The 27,167-nt window shown below is 44.1% G+C and overlaps 1 pseudogene; it reads right to left on the bottom strand.

The window, feature by feature from the left end:
• Positions 1-2,438: 2,438 nt before the first annotated feature.
• LOC136322539 (transmembrane protein 17-like) lies at positions 2,439-27,167 on the bottom strand (annotated as a pseudogene).

The raw sequence follows: 27,167 nt of genomic DNA on the forward strand, positions 1-27,167 counted from the left end.
TTCATAGCTGCAGTATTCACAATAGCCAAAGGTGTCCATCAGTAGTTGAATGGATAAACAAAACGAGGTATATGCATAACAATGGAATACTATTCAGCCTTAAAGAGGAAGGAATTTATGACACATGCTACAACACGATGAACCTTAAGGACCTTATGCTAAGTGAAATAGCCAGTCACAAAAGGACAAATATTGCATTGTACTTACAGGAGGTACCTAAAGCAGTCAAAGTTATAAAGATAAGAAGTAGGAAAGTGGAGTTGTTGTTTAATGGGTAACCATTAAACACCTAAGGCTCTGGTGGAGAGGTAGGTTCATAACCTGGTGGGCAGCCTCCGATCTCAGTTTGAGAAGACAAAAAGTTTTGAGGACGGATGGTGATGATGATTGCAGAACAACATGAAAGGACTTAGCTCCATAGCACTGTACACTGTAAAATGGTTGAGGTGGCAAATTTTCATGTTATGTATATCTTGCCACAGTTAATAGCACACCAGGGGTTCGAATGCCTATAGAATCAACCCTAAAAAACAAAGGAGAAATAGAAAGCTATGAGATATACTGAGTTTCCCCTAATGTAGGTATCCGAGGAGGGGCATACTCTAGAAGGAACTTCAGAATTAAAAGAGACTAGTGCCAATACTTTTAGAACTTCTATAACTGTACATAAAAACAGAAGTTTACTCCATGCCACACACTGAGTCAGACCGCATGCTTTCTTGATATTGTATTACATACTCACAAGAGTGTATTTATATATATCATTCAAACTTGTTTTATAGCAAATATGAATTTCAACATACTATTAAATGAATATTTTTTAAATGGATATCTACTTAACCCCCATTCATGTTCAGTGTTGGAATATTGCCAGTATCTTAGAAGCAACTCGTGCCCCCAACATGGCCATGTGCCCTTTCCCAGTCACACCCCTCCTCTCCTCTCTGAGATGATCTTCCTCCCGATTTTGTGACCTATTCCTTACTTTAAAAAAAAAAAAGTCTTAGTACCTATTATACATCTATAAACAACATAGTTTGGCTTTGCTTGTTTTGAATAGTATGTATATCATAAAGTATGTTTTCATTTGTTACTTTCTTCTTTCACTCATTAAGCTTATAAGATTCATTGACACACACATGCAGCTGGCACTGATTTATTTTCAATAGGTCAGAGGGTTCCCTTGTGTGTATATGCTACAATTTATTTATCATTTCTACTGTTGATTGGCATTTGGGCTGTTTCCAGCTCTTAGTTTTTATAGACATTGCTGCTAGGAACATTTATGTGCATGACTTCGGCTACCCATGTGCAAGAATTTCTAGGAAAAGTACCTGGGAATGGAAATTGTGAGTTGTAGGCACACACCTCTTCAAATGTTAAGATAATGCCAAACTGTTTTCCTAACGATTGTATTGATATACATTGCCACCAGCAGTGTACAAGAGTCCTCCTTGCTCTACACACCCATCAGATTCAGGCTACACTCTTTACCTAAGAAGTAGAGAAGGTGATGAGAAGGTAGCCTGACTCTAATATCTGGTCAGAAAGTGGAAAAATGTACTTGAATTGCGCCAAGAAAAATTTAGGTTCCAAATCAATGTAGGTTATTTTTAAAAAAAATATAACTGTTTTATAACTTATTGTGAAGACATTTTGCACGCCACCATCACCATAAATACTGAAAATGCTTTTATGAAAGTTACAATTTTATGATAAAAATACTTCCTAAACACCATGATAATACTTGGTTTTTTTCTTAACTGAGATTGGGGTTATAATTTAACCCTAGCAGACATGCGAATTTGGTGTCTCGGTTTACAAATATAGTCTAATACACCAGAATATTAGTGAACATTTCCATGTGCTTTATTTTTTTTATTTTTTATTTTTTTTAACAGAGTTGTAACTGTTACAACCCTTGAGGATTTTTTTAAAATTTTTTATTTTATTTTATTTATTCATTTTAGAGAGGAGAGAGAAAGGAGGAGAGAGAGACAGAGAGAGAAGGTGGGGAGGAGCTGGAAGCATCAACATCCATGTGCTTTAGATATACTACCACGATATGAGAGCTAACAAGTTTAAAAGAGATTTACTCATTTCTAACTAGAAGTGTTACAGGTACTAACTAGAAATATTACAGTAAAGCTGGCAAACTGACCACCAACCCAGAATTCTACACGCCCAAGGAAGTCGACAACAACAAAAAATTTAAGATATTTGGCATCAGGTTGACAAGACCTAGGCTTTAGGGTTGACCTACTGCTTTGCTGTATTGTACAGCCTACCATGGTCCTCAACCTTGGCCCTTCAGAGCTGGAGCGTATACAAGTCCAATCACTTGCATTGTCGTTTTTCTCATGCTGGATCTCCGATGTTTTTCTAACTCCTGCAGTCTTCTAGAATGGCCTTTCAGATTTTCACTACACAGCACTGGGTCACATCTCTTCTATATAGAATGTCATTGTTCTCAGGCCTCCTCTATTAGCAGAGAGCTTGTCAAGGTGAGAAGTGCTGAAACAACTTGGAAAGAATGGAACTTAACGAAGATGACACTTTTTCCAAGGGCAGATTTGTTAGGTCTTCATTGAAGAGCAAGGAAAGAATGAAAGGAGCTGCAGTAGAAGGCTGAGAAGCCAGCCAACTCGTAAACCCTTCCCTGTAGTTGACCCAGGTAGCCCAGATACGATGTGAAAGCTTCACTTAAGGTTATTTATTACTACAATAAATTTGTAGTAATTGGGAAAAATTGGATACTTCATTTGAAGCATCATAATGCTATCTACCTACCAGAGTGAAAAAAATAAGTGTTAAAATAAAGTGACATCTGCAATGCCAAACCGGAAACCATTTCACTATCCGGACCTTTGCTGTACTTGTGCTGGTCCAGTTTGAGTGGCTAAACATGGTCCAGGTGAAGTTTCCCAGCCGAAGGTGGACCGAACCCAGCGCCTCCGTGCCCAGGCTTTGGTACCTCTCATGGCTTGGTTTGCGGTTCTCATGGCAACTTAGTAATGAGTTTCTGATTGTATCCTAAGCAGGCAAGGTGCAGGAAGTACCATGGATCCTTTAGTTAGCTAGCCATCCCCACTTTGCCCCTCAATCCTAGATCTATGATGTCTGATCATCAAATACTGAGGACCTTGTATTTGAAATGCAGTCTTTAAAGTAAGAAATTTCAAAACAAGACAAACTGAATTATGTCAATATTAGTTTGGTGAAGCTTATTGAATTGGGTTGAAATGAACTGCCCTTAAGAGGACATTGTAGGCCACACAATATTGTGTAGCTTTGGTCTCTGGAGCCCACAGCCCGAACTTGAACTGTAGCCCAGCCACTTTCCAGCTGTATAACCTTGTGCAAGTTAGTTGATCTCCCTGACCTCAGCTGCCTCACCTGTAAAATGGGTGGAGTAATAGGACCTACAATGTGCGTGTCTGAGAAGAGGGAGTTGTGAAGATGTGATCATTCATGTAAAGTGCTAAGCTCAGTCCTTGGGATTTAGTAGTCAATAAATGTTGCACATATTATTAGAATCTGTATCCCTGAAGAAATACTTTATAAAGGCTTCCTGCATAATATAAGCATGAAATTGCTTGAGAGATGGGGCAGGACTTGACCTCTTAGGGTTTTTTCCTCCAGCACCCCACACTGGCAATTTTCAGCAGTGAACATTTAGAATAAGCTTCGGTTTTACTCTCCATCAAACCAGAAGTGACAGCAAAAAGAGACATTTTTTCAGAAAGGAAATTAATCTCTTAAACAGGGTGATTTTACCCTTTTCTTTAAATACTTCTAAGCTCACGAGGGAGAAGCTCAGCGCACATTATCCATCAGAATGAAGCATCACCCAGCGCTGCGGAGTTTCATTGACTTTAAGATTGCCCTCTGAGCTATAGGCGGTTTTTTCTTTCCCAGAGCACAGTTAGCAGGAATATTTTTCTTTAAATGGCCCCATTTCATTTGCATTTTTAAGCTTTCACTGCAGAGAACAGGAGCGGTTGTAAATGGTTCCAAGAAGGTGGCTGTGATTTCTTCAAACTCAGCGCTGCCCGCCTGAAGCTCCTGAAATTGAGTGTCAGCTTCCCTAAGAGTGGAAAGCTATTACTTCATATTTGTGCACGCAGTTCGCTGCTCCGCTCTTGGTGTGATGGTCTCATTTAGCCACAGGCATTCTCTAGCAATGACTCGTTCTCCCCAATAAAATTAAGTATCACCTTCCTCCTCCCCAGCCCACCCTCCCCCCTTTTTAATAAGACATTTTCTTGTTTAGACTGAAGGTGAGAAACTGTGAGTTCTTCTCTGATTCCTTTTATTGCCTTTTTTTTTATTTTTTGACAAGAAGAGAACAGCAAAATGGTGAAAGAGAAGGAAAATATGCTATTGGAAATCTAAATGAAAAGCCATACCTAGATCACAGATATTTGAGTTTGTTTAAGATTCTATAGCAAGGTACAGAGAGAGGAAGGCCACAGAGAGAGTATGGAATGTTTTACAATGATGTAGAATGAGGGAATGACTGACCAGCTCCATGCCAGTTCTTGAATCCACACCATTTATCCCAATAACCCCACAGTTACGGACCCTCACTGTGAAGCCCAGAAGGGCCACTGTATCTGTGGAGTCCTGACACCTCCCAAGCCACTTCAGGGGAAGGTTGGGCTGAGTCCAGAAAGGGGTGGGCAAGCAGCTCTTTGTAAGATCAACAAACATCAGGGAAGAGGCTTTATGGCTTAAAAAGAGAAGGGGTCTTTGCTTTATGAATTCATTGTTGTTAGAATATGCCAGCCATGAGACCTTGACTGATAAGAACCACGACCAAAACAAGTTGAAACTTCACTCATTTTCTCAGACCTGACTTAATAATGTACAGGCATTCTTCTCCACACTGATGAGCTGTGTGTCTGAAGTTTAAAACTTGGGTGTTTAGAACCCAAAACACAGTTTATTTGAAAATGGTGTTTTAATGGGATTGTCAGGTTTCTTGGCCTGCTCATGAAATCCATTTAAGACATAATTTTGGGTGAAATGTAAGGCTAAGAGTTTTACTGGGATGGGAACAGGAACACACCTGGTGAGGGAAGAGGTCATAGAAGAAAGAGTTACATTTCTTTTTCCTGGAGTTTGAATCAGGCTCTGATAAAAATTTGAAATAGACCTAGCAAGTTCTTGGCATCTGTCTTTTCTGCTTTTTTCCTGGTTGTCAGAGCCCTGTGTTATCAAGAGGATTCTTGCTTTGGATAACGGGCATGTAAGCCGCTGAGGCTCATAGCCTGTGGTCTGTGCACAGAGTGAAGGAGAAAGAGGATGAGAAATTCGATCTGATTCACTTCTTGGTGACTTGGTATCAGGGTTATTCTTTTTTTTTTTTTTTTGTATTTTTCTGAAGCTGGAAATGGGGAGAGACAGTCAGACAGACTCCCGCATGCGCCTGACCGGGATCCACCCGGCACGCCCACCAGGGGCGATGCTCTGCCCACCAGGGGGCGATGCTCTGCCCCTCCGGGGCCTCGCTCTGCCGCAACCAGAGCCACTCTAGCGCCTGGGGCAGAGGCCAAGGAGCCATCCCCAGCGCCCGGGCCATCTTTGCTCCAATGGAGCCTTGGCTGCGGGAGGGGAAGAGAGAGACAGAGAGGAAGGAGAGGGGGAGGGGTGGAGAAGCAAATGGGCGCTTCTCCTATGTGCCCTGGCCGGGAATCAAACCAGGGTCCCCCGCACGCCAGGCCGACGCTCTACTGCTGAGCCAACCGGCTAGGGCCTCAGGGTTATTCTTAAGTGTTCCTGACCTGTCCTTGGGTCTTTGCCAAGGTGACTTGAGTGCCCAGGGCCCAGGTCAGTGGCTCCATCCTGACCATTGGGCTGCTCCCAAGAAAAATTAGAAATTTTTGAGGTTTCACTTTAGGTGCTTCATATCTCAGATATCTGTTTTCCCAAGTGACTTCACCTGCTTTTTCCTATCCTTTGCTATTTCTCTGTATTTCTTTTCACCTGGCCCTGCTCCTGCCAAAACTTGCATTTCTGTCCTCTGAAATTTCCATGTTCAAGACACCCATTCATGCCTGATCAAGTGATGGCACAGTGGATAGAGCTTCGGACTGCGATGTGGAAGACCCAGGTTTGAGACCCCAAAGTCGCCAACTTGATGACGAGCTCATCTGGTTTGAGCAAAGCTCACCAGCTTGGACCCAAGCTGGCTTGAGCAAAGGGTCACTCGGTCTGCTATAGTCCCCCAGTCAAGGCACATATGAGAAAGCAATCAATGAGAAACTAAGGTGCCACAACAAAGAATTGATGCTTCTCATCTCTCTCCCTGTCTATCTGTCCCTATCTGTCCCTCTCTCTGTCTCTATCAGAAAAAAAAAAAGACACCCATTCATAATGTCAGATTTCTCACTGACCATCCCCTCCCTCCACCTTTGTATCTGAACCTGCCTCTCCCTTCTCAAGGGGAGCTGCTCATTCTCTTCTACTCAGGGTTCTCGGGAGGCATTGGTGCCATCTTTACTCCCCACTCTACTCCCCAAAATGACGCATGTGAAATTGTCTGCCCCTTAATGCTCTTTGGCATTGCCTGCCCTCTCTCATAATCATCAAGAAAGGCCCACAGAGGCAGGCCGTTATCTTAAATGAATGAAGCAAGCTAGTGGGGTCTGTGGTGAATGGGGAACTGCTCTAAAGGGGCAAAATTGTGACTCGGCCACAGAGGTCACAGTGGAGGGAGGAGCTCCATCTTGCCAAGATCTTCCTAGTTTTAAGGGTAGCCTTCCAAAGAATCCAGAGTTTTAAATAAATTCTCTTAATTTTAAAATGATGAAAAACAGTTTATAAAACAAATGAGGAATAAACCCCAAGCAAGCCAAATAAAATCTGTCCATTGGTTGGACTTGGCCAATAAACTTCTGATCTGTGGTTCCCACCTCGTATGTCTTGGACACTGTGTAACAATCTCTTAGCCATTCTCTGGCTCTCACTATGACATCAGCATGTGGACAGTATTTCTCTGCCTCTGGATGCCTGGCCTCATCCCGGATTAGCTCTTTGTTCATGAGGGTGCCCAACAGCCCGCTGATGTCCCCCTCTCAGCTCCTCTCATGTGATTGGTTGGACTTGGCCCATAAACTTCTGACCTGTGATTCCCACCTTGTGTCTTGGACACTGGGTAACAATCTCTTAGCCATAGTGACCTTCTCCTTCCCTGTTCTGGAGCCACTTACATGCACGACCCCACCCCGGACCTTGTCATCTCCTAGGTCACATCCTAATTGCTGACCATAACTTCTTATCTTTCTACTTTTTTTACTCAGTCACTTACATTATTTCTCTCTTTTAAATCACAGAAGATTCTCAGACCATCGATCACTCTGTATACTCTTCATGTCTAGATTAGCTTTTTTTTTTTTATTTATTCATTTTTATTACAGAGAGAGGGGGGAGAGAGAGAGAGGGAGAGATAGAGAGAGAACAGGGGGAGGAGCAGGAAGCATCAACTCCCATATGTGCCTTGACCAGGCAAGTCCAGGGTTTTGAACCGGCGACCTCAGCATTCCAGGTCGACGCTTTATCCACTGCGCCACCACAGGTCAGGCTAGATTAGCTTTTTCATGCCTTCTTCACTCCCCTCCCCCCCCTCAAATGTTTGACTTTCACAAGTTAAACACATGGCATTGCTTCCTACTTCACAAGGAAAGTGGAAGCCAAATATGGGAACACTCCTCCTACTCTTGCTTAACTAACTGCCACCACACCTACAAATTAGCTACAAATACCTGCATGCCTCCCTCCTTCATCTCTGTTATAACGGAAAAGTGGCACCATCTCCTTGTCCTCTGGAGCTCTGCTCTCCTCGTTCTCAGAAGCCTGGCTTGATCAATGTTCCCTCTCTCTTACCTAGACAGTCACCTTGTCACTTTCCTTTTTGGTCTCTTCCTACCAACACTTGAACATGTTCAAGTCTTTCATCCTGAATATCCAGCTCCTTTTAGGCCCATGGCACCTTCCAGCCACTGCTTTCTTCTTAAAGAGATCTATGTTCTGCCTCTCTGCTTCTTTACTTCCCAGTTTCTGGCTGCCCGTTGCAATCTGGCCTCTGCCCTTATCACTCTACTGAAACTACTCTCAGCAAGGTCACTGATGACTATTTTACGGCTGACTCCAATGGAAATACTTAAGCCATTACCTGCCTTGACCCCGCTGTGGTAGCTGACCTGTTGGCCCTCCTTTGCATGTAGAAAGCTCATTTCCTGGGCCTCTGTGACCACGTACAACGACTGACTCCTACTACCTCCTAAGGCTCTTTACTAGGCTACTCTTCCTCTTTTCACCCTTAAATAGCAGTGTGGATTCTATGGTCCTCTTCTGGTCTTGCTCTTATGCTCCTGAGGTTGTTTTAGCATTCTAGAACTTACTTGGGGGAACTGAGATAGAGTCGGAGTGGGAGGGTGTAGATTTTGTGATGGGGAATAGTGGGAATGAGGTTAGTCAGGCCGATGGTGCCAGAAGATGGAGAGGATGATATGTCAGAATAGCAGTGTTTGGCTTGCTGACGTTGGCCACAAGTCAACAAATATTGGGTCTAGAGTGTCAATATCAAGTGTTGGAGATGTCAGAAGCTTCTGTCCTGTTGTATAATAAAGGATATGTCTGGACTTGGTCCTGGGTTCTGGGATGGAGCTCTAAACCTTTGAAATTTCCAAAATGATAAAAATGTCTTTGCTATTCATGTTGGGCCCTCAGGACCACATCTGGATTTATGCTTGTGAAGTAACTGTAGTGAGCCCTTGGATAGTTTCAGGATGGGGGATGACCAGGCTGGAAGGACCAACCATGTGATTAGAGTATTTCAGCTTTGAGCCATATGCCATTGGCCCAACCTACGAGAGGGGAGGGCAGCTAGAGGTTGAGTTTAACCAGATGGCCAATGATTCAATTAATGATGCCTACATAATGAAACCCCAGTGAAAACTGTGGACAGCAAGGCTTGGGTGAGCTTCCGGGTTGCTGAGCACAGCAACGTACCCGGAGAGTGGTGTATCCTGATGCTATCAGATGAGGACGCAAAAGCTTCACATTCAGGACACTCCCAGGCCTTGCCCTATCTTTTTCATTTGGCTGGCCCAGGGATTTGTATCCTTTATGATAACACTCTAAATATAAGTATAGCACATGCTCCAGTTCTGAATTATTGAACCTGAGGGAGCTGTGGGAACCCCTGAATGGGTAGCCAGTGGGTCAAAAGTACAAGTGGCCTAGGACCCCAGAACCTGTGGCTTTTGTCTGACATGAGGGCAGTCTTGTTGAGACTGTGCCCACAACTCATGAAGTCTGAACTAACCGAGGGTAGTCAGTGTCAGAATACTGCAATACTGCCCCCCTCCCGGAGGAAGGGGCTGGGCTCAGGGAATGAGTGAGTGCCTCATCATTAGAAGAGATCTGTTATAGAGCAGAGAGAAATGTCGAGGACTATATAGTCATGGGAGATTGCAGGCAGAACTGAATCCCTTTAGAAACAGTGTCTCTAGGTTTTTGGGTAGGATAGCATTAAGGTGATTGTAAAAAAGAAAGAAAGATTATTCACATTTTAAGTCTGGTCATACTTGCTTTTTAACAGCCTTTGTGCTTTTGGATTCTTGGATCTGTCCCTCAAAAATTCTAGAATGCTATATATTTTCAGGTTAAAAAATATGACTTTTTCTTTCGTCCCCTAGAAAAGGCAGAGAGCAGCCCTTGGGGATAATAATGATGCCATTTATGCTGTGCTTTCTTGTATTTAAAATCGTGTCGGCCATTTTGACCCCTGATGGGATTTATGGTGGCTTAGATCTCTGTTGGAGAAATGACTTTCAGGAAGTAGGCAGGAAGAAAAAGGTCTCAGGCTTGGAGCATATTATTTTAGTGAAATGGGGAGAAAATTCACTTGAGCCGTTCTCTCTTTTTTTTTAGCTGTAAAACCTGACTGTTCATATACCCCTGTCTGCACCTTGATCTCACTGGACTCTCAGCTGAGTGATTCTATTCTTAACAATAATGTGAGCTCCCATAAGCTCCTGATCTCCTACTATGTGACTGGTCACCAAGCCAGCTCCTTATAGACCCTTATTAAGCTCCTTTCTCTACTGTTTGAAAATCAGGAATGTCTCCATTTTACAGATGAGAAAACTGTGGCTTAAACATGTTAGTCACTTTGCGGATGGCACCTGCTTAGAATGTAACAGTGATTGGAGTCCAGGTCTACTCACCCCACTATGGAATGCCTGTTAAGGGTGAAACAGGCACTGAGCTTGGAGCTGGAAAAAAAACAATACTTAAGACTGTTTTTACCCCTGTAAGGAGCTTGCAGTCAAATTATAGAGACTGACCATTATCTTCTGATCAAGGTATTAGTTTGGGGCAAGAGCTGGTAGAATGAAGACTTTAGTTAACTACATGGCCTGTTGTTAAGGCTGAAAAGATCACCAAGAAGGATCCCTAGCAGCACCTTAGTTTAGAAATAGCTTATCTCTATTTGAGCCTCTTAATGACCATTCCATATAGAATTTATACTTGAATAATATTGTGGGTCTGAATTTTTAAAAAATCAATACCTGTCCTGTTTCCCATCCACCACAGTGGGGACTCTGAGGATGTAGAGGGCTGACTCTATGCACTAACCTACCCTTTTATAGGGGACTTGCACACCTGTGGGTTTTAGTATTTGTAGGCGTCGTGGACACTAGGGATGTCAAGGAACAACGAAGGTTTTGGGAAATCAAAAGTTATACAGTTGACCCTTGCAAAATGTGGGTTTGAACTGTGTGGGCCCACTTACATTTCATGCAATTTAAACCTGCATTGTTCAAACCTGCATTGTTCAAGGTCAGCTGTCGGTTGAGGATCTGCATATGCAGAGGGCCAGCTTAACTTATAAGAGGATTTTCATTTGCTGTTGTACAAGGGTCAGCTGTCCTTGAATTTGAACCTTCTTGTCTTTCCTTTGTAACCATGTCAAATCCCACTCACAATACTCCATGTAGATGGAAGACAATACTGGTTTTCAAATTTCCCGATCAGGAGAGAGAAAGTAACGTTTATTGACATTTACTACATTTAGAGAACTTCATACACTTTAAAACATTTTTTAAATCCTTTTAGAGATCAAGATGCAGCAGCTCTGTGTTCAGGCTTCCTAAAATTTTACAGCTTTTCAGGATGAATCCATGATTCAACCTGACTCTAAGGGTTAGTCACCCATCTCAAGGTTCTCCCTTTTTATATTGCCTGGATGGTAATCTTATAATGTCAAAGGCACTTTTAGCTTTTGCAAGCATTTTCTACGGTCTGTTCTCAGTAAATCTCAACACCCCAGCTTTATGAGGCGGCAGGGACCCATGTCTCCATTTGATTGAGGAAACTGAAGTGGACGTGTAGTGTTTAGTGGCTTGGGAGAGACTGCTAAGCTCCTAAGAGCAGAGGCAAGAGGAGAATCCAAGTCTTTCTACCCCACAAACTTTTAAGTGGACCTCTTCTTTCAATTAAAAATGGAGAGAGAGAGAGAGAGAGAGAGAGAGAGAGAGAGAGAACCTGAGAATTTATAGGAACCAGTCACTGCAGTAGGCATTTTTAACTTGCTTATTACAGCAACCATTCAAACTGAGGGTGATTGTCCTTGTTTTTCAGGTGAGAACTGAGGCTCAGAGAGATTATGAATTGTCCCCAAGCCCCACAGTCAGTGCAGGCTTGCTTTGTTTATTACAGCTCACCATCTCACCTACCTAACATTTTCTACAGGATGTTTAACTCTAACTCATCTAAAAAAATATCTTGACCCTCTCTTAGTTCAGTTCATTCCTCGCACCACCATTGCCCCTCTCACCTGCTCGTTTACAGGTGAGCGTCCCAGCAGGTGAATCTACTTGGGCAGTCTGCCTTTCCCCTCCCGAGTCCATTCCCCTTTAGCTCCCCTGTAAAATGAACTTGCTAATGACTACCTTGTTGCTACCTGACAGCTGACTTTTTGTGTGTTTTCTTAACTTCTTTGTAGACTTTGAAACTAGTCCCATTTCTGAAAAGTCGGTCCTCCCTTGGTTTCTGGGCCACCAATCTTCTTGTTTTCCCCCATCTCTCTGACTGTGCCCTCTCGTTCTCTTTGTAGGTTCTTTTAATTAACCTTTAAGAGTCTGTGTCCTCAGTCTTCTGCTTGTATTGGTTTACCCAACCAACAGTTATTACATGTTTAGCATGTGTCAGACCCTGTGCTAGGTAGACACTGGGGATCAGAGAGAAGAGAGCAGTCACCAAGCAGTCTGCAGTGTGAGAAGCCCGTCCTGCTTGTGTCTGTCTCTGCTGGCCACCCAGCCTGCTCACTGCCTCTCCTCTGTCTGCACAACTGCTGCACTTCCCAGAACTCAGTGAGCTTTCTCTTGCCTCTGGGCTTTTGCAGGAGTAGTTCCTTTAGTTAGGAATGTCCTCTGCATCTCTTTGTTTGCTTAGCTCCTTTTTGTCTTTCAGGATGTGGCTCATGCTTCATCTCATCTAAAAAGTCTTTTTGACTCACCAATTGGGCCAGTAGCCTGCCCCTCTACTCAAGTTCATTTCAGAGCCTCCATACAGCATACCTGAGCTTATCTGATGTTCTGTCTGCTTGGTGATAGCTAGAGTCAGGTCTTTGGGTTCTTTGCATGCCCAGCACCTAACACAGTCCTTAATATGTAGCTCTTCACAGAATGAATGAATCAAGCTCCACACCTGCTTCCTGCCCCTGACCAGCCTGGACACCTGTCCCTGCTCTGTCTGCATTATTCATTGCTGTCCACCTTGACTGCATGTTAGATTCAATTACCGCCCCCCCAAAGTAGGCTTGAACCCTATCCTATTTCAGTTGAATTAGATTATCTAGTGGTGGGATTGAGTCGTCCATATTGTGTGTAAACTCCCCGGGTGATTCTGATGAATAGAAAATAATCATATGCAGGACATGTCTTGGAATCTCAGTGCCTAGCACTGTGCTTTGCACACAGTAGGTATTCAATAAAGATTTCTAGAATAATAGAGTGGATGCTTAACAGCCTAGTTTCTACAAGTTCAAAATCAAGCCAAGTGTTTCCAGTCTCTGAGCACCCACACCCAGGAAAGTGATTCTCTAGGAAATTTTTCTTTGGAAGGATTTGGATCCCAAAAGGTGTTACTTAGTGTTTGGCTTCCATTTTACAAAATAACATTTTCAAAGTGCAAATTGGCTGTTGATTTGTATAATTAAAGGATACATAGTTTCTGTTTTAACCTACAGAAAAGCAGTGGTCCAGGAGGTGGGGTTTGTATGTGGAGATTACTGGCTTTCCTTATATAAGAATTCATAAATTTGCCATGGTTTCTGCTAAATGCTGACAAAAATTTGTTTGACCCCAGGCCCTGTGAAAACACTAAAGTGTTTCCGTTTTGATGTTTCTGGCCTTTCCTTGGCAAGGGAGCAAGACATAGCCAGGTCTGTCAGGACTGGAGTAAGGCAGGGACAGGGTGGGTGCAGGGGACAGGGGATGCCACCCAGCCCCCCTCCCCACATTCCACAGGCCATATCTGAACTCACCAACTCTTTGAAAACAATGTCTCATTGATCTTTACCGCATCATGACTCAAAACTCAGGAGAGATCCTTGCACACCTTCCCCCCACTTCCCATTGCCCCCAAACTCACAGGGCAGAGCACAGATATCAAGGGGCTCAGTCACTGTCACCGGCTAACCGCAGCACCTGTCGAATGTGTCAGGCACTCTGTAGGAACATTCATGACCATACACTTATTTAACCTTCACAAGAACACCCCAAGAGAAGTGTTTGACTCAATTTATAGACAAGAACTTGAGTATCACAGAAGTTCAGTGACAGTGACCAGCTACTAAGTGGCTGGGCTGCGTGGCCATCCTGACTTTGCAGCAGGGATCATTGCACCATGTGAAGGTGACCTACCTGAGCTGGGGCAAGACAGCGCGGCACAGATGGGCCAGGAGACAATTTTTGGAGTGGACTGATGAGGTCTGAGATGAAGCATTGGAACAGAGGTGCTGAGGGGGCTGAGAGCTCCAGACAGGCTGAGGAAGGGGGAAGTTCTGGAGCTGACTCTGTCGGGCAGAGGCTAGGGCCACTGTGCTGCGTGCAGAGGTGGCCTCACTTCGTTCCAGGGGACCTGCCAGAGAAGTCTTTAGGCTTCTTCCCTCTATTTGGAGTTTGGGGAAAACTCGGGGTACACAGGCATATAAAACCTACCTGAACTGGTCAGTACAACCCCAGAAAAGGCGAAGAAGCAGTTGACGGGTGGGAACAGGAACCAAGCAATCTCTCAGAGCTGTCGGCTTGTTTACCTCTGCCTTTTTATATATTGGTGCCAAATCTTCAATTTGTCAGGCTATAATATAACCAGAGCAGCTTTTATGAGTAAGCAATATTTTAATGAACTTGTTCTAAATGTGTATTCTCTTCTTGGAACTCTCTGTGCTCCGAAGCAGCTTTATAATTATTGCCTCCGGTGGAATAGCCAGGCTCTATCTGGTTTTTATGTAAGCAATTTGACTTGGTTTGCCTCTTCCTCTTGTAGCTTCAACTAAGGAAGATGAAGGGGTAGAAAAAGATAATAATAATAGCTTTTTCAAGTGTGTATTATATATTAGGCATCGTCCTAGATGTTGGGCATCTATCTTTTTATTGTATCCTAATACTACCTGGGTATTTTTATGGCCCCTTTTTTTACAGGTGAGGACACCATAGCTCAGGGGCAGTGTGCAAAGTGTCCGATGTTACTCAGGTTGTAAGTGATAGACACCGGATCTGAGCAGCACGGATCTGTCTGACCACAGAGCCCGTGCTCCCACCCCTGCTGCTGTGTGGAGCGGACGGGCACGGCTGCTCCACCAGTGTACGCTGACGTGGAAATGGCAGTGGGCAGAGGACCGCAGGAAGGGAAGAGTGACTCCGTCACTGTTGTGGAGTCATTTCCATGTTGGCCCATGCAAGAGCTGCTGTAATTCAGTGCTTATGGTTTTGTAATTATAGATGATTTTCTGGTCTTTTGCTTTCATAAAGGGAAATAGAAGAGTTTAGAGACCTCCCTAAGACTTGTTGCTGCTTGCAATAATGCTACCTTCTGTCTTGGCGAATGGCTGCAGCATTTATTCCAAAGCTCAAAAAATTATCATCTTGTAAATTGGCTTCTTTATTGAGACACAATCTGTCACCATCTTATTCAAAACCCCACTCTTGTCCAACTGGACTGAGAGTGTTGTGAGTCCCCTTCCTCCCCCTCCTGCACTCTGCTCCTACAGGGCAGGACAAAGCTTCCCTATCACACCCACCGGCTACTCGAGCAAGGCCGGCCACGTAAGGCCAGCTGTGGGAACAGCTGCAGCTCAGATCTCTGCTCCCACTTTCTTGTTCTGTGACTTTCAACCAGTCTCCCCTGAGCTTGTTTCCTCATCAGTAAAATGGGAACAATACTAAGAATGTCTATCTAAGAGGGTTATTGTGAGTGTTGTGAACTGATGCATACAAAATGATTGGCTCAGTAAATGTTATTCTCTTAGCTCCTATCTAAGTATTGGGAGTCACTATTAAATCATTGCCAATATTTTGTCTTATAGCAACAAAGGTACAGAGTGCCAGGAGAAGGCTTTCTCTAGGACCCTGTTTCTTAATGCATTGTTATTTCCAATATCTTTTTATGGGGTGAAAAAGTGCAATGAGCAGAGTTTGCTTTGGAGAAAGCCCCTTATCTCCCATTCCTCATATCTTCCCCTTGTTGAAAAGGCCCCCCTCCCTCGCACCTGCTAGCCTTCCACTGACCCTGGGCTCCCCGGAGCTCTGCGCTGGAACACATAGGCACCTGGGCCCTTACCTTTTGATTAAGACAGAGCCAGGCCCTTTACAGAGAGGGATAAATTTGCTTGGTTTGACCCAGAAGTGGATTTGTTTCCCTCCAATTAGTTGGAAAATCGAACTTTATCTATGAAGAAGGCAGATTTATAGCCTGAGCTGATCCATGGCTGCCCTGGCTTTGTTGTAATAAGAGAGGAAATCACTCCAGTGGGGGCCTGGGTGGACCTCAGGCTGGGTTTCTAATGGCTGTTCCTTCCAGCGTTCACGGCCCGAGTGAAGCTGGCCGGGATGATCAAATAGCCCTTCACAGGAGATAAAACACAATCTAGGGAGCTGCAGAGGAAGAAGGCTGGATGGAGTGTTGGCTTTGTCTTTGCTTTCCTGGGGCTTGATGATGCTCCCCGAGGTGTGGGAAATAGAACTGTTCTGGCCAGTTTTCAACAGAAGTCCATGGAGGCTATGTCTGCTCAGGCAGATGGCTGGCAGCATGGCCTCCACCCTGTGTACGGGCTGCTTCTCTCACTTTGCTTCTGAGCTGCCCCCTCTGCCTCTCGTTAGCTGATAATTTGCTCTTGTTCTGTTTGCCGCATCCTCCTCTCTGCTCCCGTCTTTTGCTCCCTGTCTCTCACTATCTATCTGTCCATCTTCCTGTTTCCCTCCCTCTCTCTCTCCTCCCTGTCTCTTCCCTGCGCATCCTCTCTGCCCCTGCATCTCTTTCCTGCTTTATTTGCCTCCCTTCCTCTCCTGGTCTTATTTTTGGCACTTTCTCTCTTTCTCTCCCTCTGATTCTGGTTCATAATATCTTAAAAGAGCGTCTGATAACGTTTGCCTGACCCCGCCTGACCCCGGGTGAGTGATTCTCCTCAGGCAGCTTTTGATGTGGTCTGTGTGTGATTGATGAAAACTGCTCAATTTGCTCTTCAAAGCACTGTTTGCGGGAGCTTGGATGCGTCTCCTTGGGGTTTCACTCTTTTTCTCTCCAGAAGCAAGTCCAAATTACAGGACGAAACCATATCTCTTCCCATTTGTTCATCGGTCTCACAGATCCCCAATGCTGCAGAAGGACCACATTGTACAAATTCACGTAAACACACACACACACACACACACACACACACACACACACACGCATGCACACACTTTAAAAAATGTTATTTCTAGAGTCCTCATTTCAGAGATTTTACCCACAAAGGAGTTTCCATGAGTAACTTTTAATTTGAATACAACCACCTTTGGCACAAATGAGGACACTTTGATTTGGACACTGGGTGATAAAACAGAAAGAAAATGCTATTGAATCTGCGCACATTAGGTACCTGGCTACCTAGGATATGGTCAGTGAAAAATCGGAGGAGCTACAACTGAGACAGCAGTGGGCCAAGTCCTTTTCAGTATTAATCACCCTGGATTCCAAAAGCATATGAGAAGATGAGGCATATTTTTCACCTGGATCAGGTTTCTGCTATTACTGTTTTTCAACCTAAGATTAGGAGTCATGCACTTGAGCCAGAAGGCTTACACATTCAGCCTTTTGAAGAGAGAGGGATGGACAAAATAACCTGTAAAAGTTCTTTTTAGCTCATAGACCTGATTTTGAGAATCTAACACTATAGGTATGATAAGTATAGTGCATAGAAAAGATTACTGAGTTTTGTGCTAGAATACCTGAATTTAAATGCAGCTTTGATAATTATGAGTTGAATGATCTTCAATGCATTAAATTTTTTTTCAGTTATTTTTTACAGCTTTGCTAAGGAGTAATTTATACACCAAACAATTCAGCTATTGTTAGTGTACAGTTCAATGGTTTTTTGTAAATTTATAGAGCTGTGCAACCATCATCACAATGCGATTTTATAACATTTTAGAAATCTTTCAACCTCTCTCCATTTTCTTTCTTCACCTGAAAATTGGACTTATGTGGTGGATTGATTGCAAAATGACTACAGTCCTTTAACACATGGCAATGTGACTCTGTTGCTCCTTCCATCAAAAGGGGAAATTGATTTCCTCCACCCTTCAGTCTGGGACTGGCCTTGTGACTCACTTTGACAAATGAGGTCTGGTCCAAGTGGTGGTATACTAGCCCTAAGCTTAGATCTAAAAAGGTCTTGCTGGCTTCTGCTTGCTCTTGTGGAAACCTGCTATCTCCACCGTGGGTACAGGGCTGGGCTGGCCTGCTGAAAAATGAAAAGTTATGTGGGGATAAGCCCCAACCATTAATGCGACCTTAGCTTAGGTCATCTTCAATCACCTTCTCCTAATTGCTCTCCAACTGAACACAGGTATGTGGACACACTCCGCTGAGACTGGCCACCCCTAGCCTAGATCAGCAGAATTGGTGATCCAACCTGTAGACCCACAGGAAATAATGGAAGGTGACAATACCAAGCTTTAGGGTAGTTTGCAAAACATCATTACTGTGGCAGTAAATAACTGATATAGGGTCATTGTGAGAATCAATTTTTTAAAAGCTATGAAAACATCTAGCACTCTGAATATCACATAGTAGACTCTCACTATATTTTAAAAATATTCAACTTAAACATGTATAGAAAGCCACATATATGAAGAGCACTATGTTTAAGGTGGTGAGGGGGTGCAGAATTTGAAAATAATATGATGTAAACCCTTTAGGGTCAGTTCCAATGGAAAAAGCAGAGTTACAGAGTTACACCAACAGTTATAAGACAACCTGCCCATCTATTATGATATTTATGTCTAAGTGGTCCCTTCATTTTCTGCCAATAGCCATGTTCTTCTTTCCTTGGTAGTTTACTTTGCTTGAAAATGTGTTCATGGAATAGGGTTTATTGAAAAAAACACCCAAATAGCACACTGACCAAAATTAAGTGTTATTGGTATGTCCAAGTGTAGGAAATAACTTTATATGGAGTCACCACATGAAATGCCTCATGGAGCCAGGGAAACAGAGAGGCAGACCTGGGGTCAGAGCCAGGCTTGGGAGGAGAATGAAAAGTGGAGAGAGAGGTGGGTGGGAAGTCTTAATTTCTCAAATGGCCAGGAGCTTTAATTCCAAGAATGCCTAAGGAGCAAAGCCTGCCTGCCAGATTTATTTGCTTGGCTGAGATTGGGGTGGGGGGATGAGGAAGGGGAGGTTCCCAGGAAAGACCTCTGGTACCCAGCTCCTCTAGTTGGTTGGACTGAAGCAGAGTCTCCATATTCCCACTCTTCATGGGGCAGAGCGTCTGAATAGTGTGGCAGCCCTGTGCAGAGAGCCAGGGGCCCTAGTTCTAGTCCTAACTCTGACACTGAAGAACCCTTGCTGTGTGGCCATGGACAAGCCCCTTTCCCTTCCCGACTGATTTCCAAGGTCCCATCTAGTTCAAAGAATATGTAACTTTAGGTCTAATTCATCCAGTAAGTGGAAGGAGGAGATGAAAATCCAAGTAAACAGAGGCAGATGACAAGGCTTTCTGACAATATGCACAAACCCATAGAAAATGTGCTGTTGAGAAAACCGAAACAGAGGTCAGTGGGTGAGCCCTGGAGATCTGGGGACCTTCTTTGCTTCTCTATGGAATGTGCAGGGCTCTCACCCTGCCTGTCCCCAAGGACTCCAGAGGTGCTGCTTACTCCCCAACCTGGGACCTTTCACTGCCTGAGCTCCCAGGCTTCTGGCCAGGGCCTGTGAAGGCAGCTTCTCTCTTCTCATAAAGCAAGAAGGTCAAAAGGCTTTTATTTTTTAAATGAACTTGAGCTCTAACAAGGGGCTGTTTAAAAACACAGATACATATTCTTTGCAGTCTGGTGAGGCCAAGAAGATGGTCTTTTTCCCAACAGGTGGAGAGAAAAGAAAGAGTAAAGAGGGTTCTTTGCATGGAAGCTGGACACCTTCAGTGTGCTCAGGGTTGCTTAGGGTCTGTTAGGATGATGGCTGTCAGCCATCTCTGGGGCAACTAGACAAATTTTGGGATGCCTTTGAGGCAACACACCTCGAACCCTCCCTGAAGCCACACCGGAAAGGGGTCAGGGAAGAAGTGGCAGGGACTCATCTTTTACTGCCACCTGATGTCCCACTGAGAAGTCATTTGGCTTCCCACTGCAGAGGGCCCTGTGGGGTGTGGGGGGCTCCTGTCCCTGGAGCAGAGTGGTGGTGAGGGCGGGCCATGCTGCAGGAGGCTGTCGCCTGCCCGGCGTGACTGCAGAAGGACCACCGCCAGGCATGGCCACTGGAAGTAAGCGCTAGGGTCCCTGTGTGACTTGTGATTATATTCAGTTCCTTTTTACCTCAAAAAAGAAAACAAAGGTACACACAGGCTTGTTCGGGGCATTGTCCTTCTCCTATACTGTCATTCTCTTGTTGGTGTATTCCATTCCTCTCTCTCCTTTCTCTAACACTGCTCAGTCTCACCTCCAGGATCACTGGATCACTGAAACCCTGCCACTTGCTACAAATCACCTAAACTTAGAGGCCTAAAGTGATCACTTAATTTTGCTCACAAGTTTGGTGGGCCAGGGTTTTGAACAGGGAATGGTGGAGACTGCTTACCCCTGTTGCACAATATCTGAAGCCTCAGGCTTCAATATCAGACAACAGGCTGGGGACAACTTAAAGCTGTGGAGCTGAGACTGTCAGGAGTTTTACTCTTTCACAAGTCTGGCAGGTGGTGCTGGCTGTGAGCTGGGGCCTCAGTGTGCTATCAGTCAGATCCACACATGGCCGCTCACACACTTGAGCTTCCTCACAGCATGGCGGCCTCAGGACAGTCTTGCTCATGGCTCAGGGTTCAGGGTCCAAGGGCATGAAAAAGAAACAAGATGGAAGCTGCAAGGCTTTTACCCACCTAGCTTCAGAAGTCATGAAGCATCACTTCTGCCACGTTCAGTTTACTATAAGCAAGTCAAAAGCTTACCAGATTCAAGGGGAAGGGTGATAGACCTTTCTCTCCTTGGGAAGATTGCTTCTTTTCAGACATGTTTAAAAGCCTCTACTGTAGGCTGTGTTGCCAAATCCAAACTAGGGCCTCTTATCCTCACCTTCCCTTATAAGGAACTCCTTCCTCTCTGCTTCTCAAGTCCTAGGATATTTTGGAGATGACTGTAGGGAAGGTGCCCAAATGCTTTTAGGTTCTTTGGTCATAGTTGAGTTTAAAAGTGTCAGAAGCTCTGTGGGAAACCCTCTTTCCTATTGCGCTTGCCCCAATACCTGACCACTGGCCTTCTCACTGGCCACTGAGCCAGGCTTCATTCCACTTTGAAGGATGTTTGATGGGTCCCTGGCAGTTTGACATGGTCTTGTATGTCCTTGAAGACTGAAGTGAACAATGATTCTTGCCTCACCGCACTCTGTTACTGAAATGGTCTCTCCTCCCTGGGGTGGCTTTGGGAGAAAAGCTCTGAGGCATATTCCAGAAGGCCTTGGCCTGAAGTGCCTCACACAGAGTCCTGCCCTGGGAACTTACTCAGTAAATGATTGTCAAATAAATTAACCCTGGCTTGCATGTGCTCTAGATGACTAATGGGGTCTGATTTCGCCTGATTCAACAAAGGATGTGGGGAATTGGACCTGTGAAAAGTCCTGCATGTTGCCAGAGGGAAGGCAATGTATGTGTGGGGGTGGGAGGAATGGGTGAGCAGATGGTTGCTCAGGTACATGTGTTTGGGGAAGACTGGCCCCAGAAGGGTGTGTGTGTGTGTGTGTGTGTGTGTGTGTGTGTGTGTGTGTGTATCTACTGCCAGCATTAACTAAGAGAATGTGGCCCTTACGTGTTACTAGTCTAGACTCCACTTGTCCTTGGGGTCCCTATCAAGTATCATCTCCTCCCTCCCTCTGTGTGATCTTGTGGGCGGGGCCAGAAGTACCTGCTGCCCTGGGGAGTACCTGACTTCTGCTCAGCTGCCCCTGCTTCCTTACCACCATTACTTGGAAACTTCCTTAGTTTCATTATTTAGAAGCAAACCCTCCAAGTGTCAGGCTACTAGTCAAGTTTCCTGGAGGCTCAGACCATTGGTGCTTCCTATTTTTATCCCCATAGTGTTTGAATAAATCACCAGAACTTCTCCAGGTAAGCTTGACCCCACTTGAAAAGACTTACTTATAATAAAGTACTGTGTGTTGAGGGAGGCTGTCTAGGTTTTTAGGGCCTCATGATGTTGGGAGAAATGACAAGAGTGATTATACTAATCAATCAATCAATCCAGCTGAGGATGCTGGACTCCCAGCAAAGTTTTAGAAAGATCTGCTATGTGTTCTTCATTTAAGAAAAACAGATGAAAAAACACAAATAAAACACAAACAATCAAAGACTTCCAGGCTTCTTTCTTGCAGTGAGGGACCCCCTGATTGGGACAAATACATTCATGGGAAAGGGTTGCGCACTGACTGCAGAGGTAGAGGTCTTCCTTGCTTGAAAATGAACTGGCTATTTTTTTTTGCTTTCATTTTCATCATTCCCTCGGCAGGCTGTGTCCCTATGTGCATTGATTCTCCATGCCGATGGGTCACATTGTAGTAGGTTTTGACATATGTTACCTCCTAATCTGATCAATATCCCAATGAGAGAGAGATTAGAGAGATTGCTATCTCCAGTCTATAGGTGAAAAAAAGAAGGCCCAGAGAATTAAATTGTGCAGAACACATTGCTAGTAAATGGATGAACCAGATCATTTATTCATTAAATAAATTCCAGAGAGAAAAAAGATGAATTTCTTTTCTGGTCAATGAGAAATTTAGTTTAGGAAAGAAATATAACACCTATACAGCCCTATGGTAAGAACTATACACAAGCATTAGGTTAAGCACCAGGAGGTGCTAATGCAGCTGTGTAAGATCTGGGAAGACTTCCTGGAAGAGGTGATGTTTGAGTTAAATGTAAAGGATAAGCAAGAGTTAGCTCTGTGAAGAGAAGCTCTGGTGTGGAGCAGTGCATTCCAGAAAATGTCAGCAGCACGAGAAAGGCATGGAATTAAAACAGCAAGGTTGGGAACTACAAGCAGTCTGTTGCACAGGGGTTGGTCCAGGATCTTTATTTGACTTAAATGCAAGTACTCTTCCCACTGTATTGGTTTCCTCAACTAGCTGATATCGAAGGGCATGTCATATGTGACTTCATGGAGGCTTTGGATGCCAGGGTTTTGCTCTTTAATAGTAAGTCCCTTAAGGAATTAGCAGAATGTGGGAGTGTTTCCTGGAACTTCTACATTGTGTCTTCTCAGGAAGGCTTAAAGAGGATCAGGATGTAGCTGTGCCAGGGGCCTCTGACTAATAGAGGGAAAGTCAATCCATCCATCTCCCCCCTGCCACTTGTCCCACCTCCCCTGGTTTTGGAAGAAGTAGGCCAGAGGTCACCAGGAAACAATGGCTCCTGGGTTCACAAGCAAGCGGTGATGAATCAGAATGAAGCAACAGTTACTGACTCCAACAGGTCCAGTTGGCAGCAGATGAAGATATTACCTCAGTGAAAGGCCTGGGTTGAAAACAAGTGAGGTCTCACCATGCTGAAAATCTCTGCCTCCTTCCTTTCTTTCCTTTGGTGGCCATGGTGGGAGTGGGCAGGGGAGGGCAGTGGGGGACATATGACACATACATTTATGCTTCCAGCCATGAAATAAACAAATCCTTTTGCTACAGGCAACCCCCAAAGCTGTCTTCACCATTTGACTTTTTGATCTCCTTCCTTAAATAGGTCTTTTCATGGGGTCACTTATAGGGGACTACAGATACTCTTGGGGCCTGTCAGGAAGTACTTTATTCCACAACCAAGGCCTAATGCAAATAGGTAGAACTTCTTCCTGCTGTGAGACGTTCTATAGAAAGGATCACTATGACCAGGTATGTTAAGGGGACCTTTCTAAGAAAGACATCTTTCCTGGTAGGGGATAAACTGTGTCATTTTATAGGTCAGAAAACTCAGTTAAAGATAAAGAGGGAAGTGACTTATCAAAGGTAAGACTCAAATTATATATAAGGAGACAAAGATAACATCCAAGCACGTGAATCAAACATCGTTTTCTTTGGAAACGTTGACCTGCCCTCATGCTACTTGTTCTGACCGTTGTCACAAAGCATAAAATACTATTTAGTTATCTTTCAAATGAATCAGTGTTCATCACAATGTCTAAGACAGAATTGACACAAGAAATGTCCCTGTACTATTTCTACCCTTGGATATACAGGGACACCAGTGGGAACTGAGATTTGGTGGACCATTTTGATTTAACTGGGACCTCATGCTAATAGGTCTTCCTGTTCATTATCTTGCTGGCTCCTGTTCAAGCAGAGCTATATTTTCTGGGTTATTTTTGCATTCATAATTCTTGACAGGAAAATCCTCCCGTAGAAGCTTTGCTTTCTTTCTTTGTTTCGGCAGATTACCTTGCGTGTCTAATAGAGCAACAAGTCACGTCCTGTGGCTCCGGGCCTGCGATTTCACGGCATACCAGAGTCAACCACAGGACTTTACCTCCAACCTCACCCAAGTCAAGGGTGTAGGCGGCGCAGCACTGTGCTCCCTAAGGAGGTGGGATCTCTGACCACATGGGTATGTTCTTTCTCGATGTCTCCAGGCTCTCCAGAGAGGTAGCATGGGATGACAGGGCCAGAGAGCTCTGAGGTCAACTTCCACTGAAGCTGTACAACCTCAGATGTAGAGAGAAACTGTCCACCTGAGTGTTGTTGGAATATTAGTGAAATATCATTTCTTACTATTTAATTCATCCATACATGTAGAGAAGATGTTTCTTTGAGATGATTTAGGTAAGTGGTGTCTGGGAAAAAGGGTTGCGAACTGACTGCAGAGGTCTTCCTTGCTCTAAAATGAACTTGCTATTTTTTTGCTTTCTTTTTCATCATTCCCTGGGTGGGCTGTGTCCCTATGTGCATTGATTCTCCATGCCTATGGGTCACATTGTAGTAGACTTTGGCATACGTTACCTCCTCATCTGGTCAACATCCCGATGAGAGAGAGATTGCTATCTCCATTCTACAGATGAGAAAATGGAGGCCCAGAGAATGAAATTGCCTAAAGCACACTGCTAATAAGTGGATTAACCAGATCATCCATTCTCCGCCATTTTTTTTTTAACACGGAGAGCACATTTAAAACCGTTTGAGTAGTATGATCGTTCATGTCCGTCCTTGTGCCTCCTGACCATCCAGAGTATGATTGAATTATTTTTTAAAATGTGTAAGGCAACATTAAAAAAAGGCAAATGTATGTTCTTCTTGTTTTCATAAATTGGTTATCAAACAAACATGATTTTAAGTTAATATATAAAAGTGTAACTGGAACTAATTTCATTTTTTTAAAAAAAAAACTCACTCCTGGGGGTCATGAAAAAAACTCACTACTTAAAGGGTTAATCTAAAAAAATGTATAGATGTACAGCTCAAGACACTTCTCTTCAGAAATGCATTGGTGGAACACATGCTTACTATCAGAGGCTCTTGCATTGAAAGGAACTTGCATGCTAGTAATCACCACTGTATCTCTATGATATCCCGAGTCAGAGTTACTGTTTTCACCCTGTGTTTCTGTAACTCTCTGCATCTGTCTTCATCACTGGACTGGCAATGCCACAAGGCCAGAGCGGTTTTGACTTGTTCGCTATCTATTGTATACTCAGCACCTAGCACAGTTCCTGGAACAACAAAGTAGGCAACTTATGAGTATTTGTAGAATGAATAAGTAAATGCATCAGAAGTGCCAGAATAGATGTGCATGAGTCATGCTATGTAGCCAATCTATAGATACTGATTCATGCAAATATTGTGTCCCCATGGGATCCTAGGGCCCATGGATTGGAAACCAACCATAGATTTCTATTTTTATCCTGGTGTCCAATATTTTATTCCACTTCCTCTATAGGGAGCTTAATGTTAAGTAAACCACAAAGACTAGTCTCTGGGTTTAAAGACAAGTGAACACTAAAGATGGGAGCCCACACCAGCTGACCTTCTGAAGTCCTTCCCAAAATAGCAAGTCCATGATGAGAACAGAACTCAGGGCTAAAGAAAGTGTAAGTTTTCAACAGCCACAGAGAAGGGAGGTTGATGACAGCTTCCCTCAAGGGTCAACATTTGTAGGAGCAAATTCTAAGCTAATCTCTGGGAGCCTCTAGGCATAATAGTTGTTATTTCAACCCCAAACAGCCTTGCAAAGGTACTTTGTCTATTTCCTCTGTCAAACTATTTGTGTAGGGTGTTGATAACTGAAGTGACACACAGTAAATATTCTTTGTTTTGAAAGACATTGGCTGGGAGTGGAGGTGAACAGGGAAAGAGAGGAGTTGAAAGAGAGAATGCTTGCTTTAAGATATGTATAGTGTGCATGCTTCACAGAGTGTGTGCATTAATATTTAAATGCTGACATCTCTCTTTTTCTCTTTAGACAACAGCTTATTCTCTTTATTCTCCTTTCTATACTTTCTGAACAAAGAGAGAGTGATAGTCCAGGTGTGAACAAACCAGGGAGGTTTACTGCTTAAAATTCAGAAATTCATAGCCCCGAGGAAATGAGCAGAAGAGAGGAGGGGAGAGAGCAAGAGAGATGAAAAACAGACTCTTCGCCACCTGCTATTTAGTGATTAACTCCCAGATAAGAAAGGCAAAGATGGCATTCCAGGAGATCAGAACTTGCCCAGACGGAACTCAAAATAAAGTATGGCTTGGAGAACAGTGAAGCCAGAAGTTGGAGGGAAAGCTGGGCCCCGAAAGCGCCATCTATCAATTTTCCCTCAGAGCCCCGCCCCCTTCCATGGGCTCTTTAAGTCCCTGACTTTATCTTCTTTTTCATTCACCCTTAAATCATCACCTGCTTTGGTTTATGTAAAGGAGTCTTGTGCAGACTAGCTGTGCCACTAGCTAACTGGGAGGACAGGGGCAAATCACTTACCTTCTTGCGGGTCTAGTGGTTGCTATCTCTTGAGTTTAAATAGCTTAATCCAAAACAGGAAAAAAGAAGTCAACAGTAACAGCCAGGCAAACAAACAGAAAATCCCCTGGTGCTGGGCAGGGAAGCCTGGGTGAGTGTGCAGGCAAGCAGCCTCTGTTCTAGTTCTTACTTGCGTGGACACCAGGCTGTTTGAATCACCACATTAAACACAAGTGCTTATTCATTCCCTCACTGGAGAGCAGGCTGCCCAGCTGTGTGTGCTGTTTTCCTTTCTCAGTAGAAAGGGGTGAAAAGGACTTCTGTGCTACCCCTCCTCTTTGGTATGTAGCACTTGTGCCCACAGACATGACCCAGGTTCTGAGCAGAGGGAGTAAGATACCGTGTTCTTGTCTGACTGCATGGCCTCTTCCTCATTAGCCTTTCCGGGTTCCTTTATTCTCATGACCAAGAGTGTCTTTTCCTTGATGACAGCCAT

This window comes from Saccopteryx bilineata, chromosome 2 (assembly GCF_036850765.1).
Source record: "Saccopteryx bilineata isolate mSacBil1 chromosome 2, mSacBil1_pri_phased_curated, whole genome shotgun sequence".
Taxonomy (NCBI): domain Eukaryota; kingdom Metazoa; phylum Chordata; class Mammalia; order Chiroptera; family Emballonuridae; genus Saccopteryx; species Saccopteryx bilineata.